We start from the raw sequence: 1,497 nt of genomic DNA, 5'->3' as shown, positions 1-1,497 counted from the left end.
ATTTATATTTTTATACTTAAAAGAAATGTGTATGTTATTTCAATAGAGGCTGCAACTAATTAATATGCCTATCAAGAGTGTACTAGGTTCCCATTTTCCTACATGCTTGCTAAAATTGATTGCTTCCAATATCTTTTATATAGACCATCTCACAGTTTTGAGGTTATCTCAGATTGTTTCCTTAATAATAAAAGAAGTTGACTGCAAATATTTTTGCTCTTCTGATTCAGTAATAATGTGGCAGGCTAAACTTTTGCTACAATAAGATCATTCAGGTGTCCCCAGACCTAGTTTTTTATCTACCCAGTTCTGTTCTTAGAAATTATGGTGATAGGGGCCGGAACGATAGCACAGCGGGTAGGGCGTTTGCCTTGCACGCAGCCGACCCGGGTTCAATCCCCGGCATCCCATATGGTCCCCCAAGCACCGCCAGGAGTAATTCCTGAGTGCAATGCCAGGAGTAACCCCTGAGCATCGCTGGGTGTGACCCAAAAAAAAAGCAAAAAAAATAAAAATAAAAAATAAAAAAATAAAAAAATAGAAATTATGGTGATAAATAAAACAACAATAATAAGAGAAGTTGAACAATGTTTCTAAAATATTTGGACAATTTCGACCACTTCTTTGAAATCTATTCAAATCTTTTGCCCACATTTTGATCAAAGAGAGCTTTTAATTTAAAGTTGTATCTAAGTTCTTTACTTTCAAATGTCAAGCTTCTGTCAAACTGATGTATAAATACTGCCTGCTACTTAGTAAGTGGTCTTTTGTCTTGGTGATAGTTTCTTTTACTATATGAGAGCTTTATTTTGTATAGTCCCATTTATTTATTCTCACTTTCTTTTTACCTATTAATTGAACTGAAACTCCAAATACATCTCTGATATTTAGATTCTATATCAATTATGTATTCTTCCATGTTTGTAAGTTTTAGACCTACTATTCAAGTCCTTAATCCATTTCCAGTTAATTTGTGTGTGTGATCAGACAAATTTTATGTGATTGGATAGTGATTTAATTTCATTTTTCTCCATACTTGTCCAGTTTACCCAACATTATTCGTTGAAAAGATTTACTTTTTTCTGTTGCATGGACAGCACTTACTGTCATGCTTTTTCCTAAATAATCATCATTATCATCATCATCCTGTTGATCATCGATTTTCTCAAGTGGTCTCAGTAACGTCTCCATTTGTCCTAGCCCTGAGATTTTAGAAGCCTCTCTTTACTCCTCCTTCCCAATGGTGCTACATTGGAGGCTTTTTCAGGGTCAGGGGAATGAGACCCATCATTATTACTGGTTTTAGCATATGAATACACCACAGAGAGTTTGCCAGGCTCTCTCATGCAGGCAGGAAACTCTTGGTAGCTTGACAGGTTCTCCGAGAGGGAGAACTGGGCTATAAGATGTCGGGAGCTTCCGGGAGCTTGGTTTTATAGTCTCTGGATGTTGGCCATTGATGGGATTACACAGCGCCAGGGACAGTTTCTGGGTGTG

At 36.9% G+C, this 1,497-nt stretch overlaps 1 non-coding gene across 1 annotated transcript; it reads left to right on the top strand.

Annotated features, from left to right (window-relative positions):
* Positions 1–201: 201 nt before the first annotated feature.
* On the top strand, positions 202–336 carry LOC129404639 (small nucleolar RNA SNORA72). The gene has a single exon (XR_008630016.1). It is a non-coding gene; the product is annotated as a small nucleolar RNA SNORA72 (small nucleolar RNA).
* Positions 337–1,497: the final 1,161 nt, after the last annotated feature.

This window comes from Sorex araneus, chromosome 4, assembly GCF_027595985.1.
Source record: "Sorex araneus isolate mSorAra2 chromosome 4, mSorAra2.pri, whole genome shotgun sequence".
NCBI lineage: Eukaryota > Metazoa > Chordata > Mammalia > Eulipotyphla > Soricidae > Sorex > Sorex araneus.
This window is presented reverse-complemented; position numbering and strand designations above follow the sequence as displayed.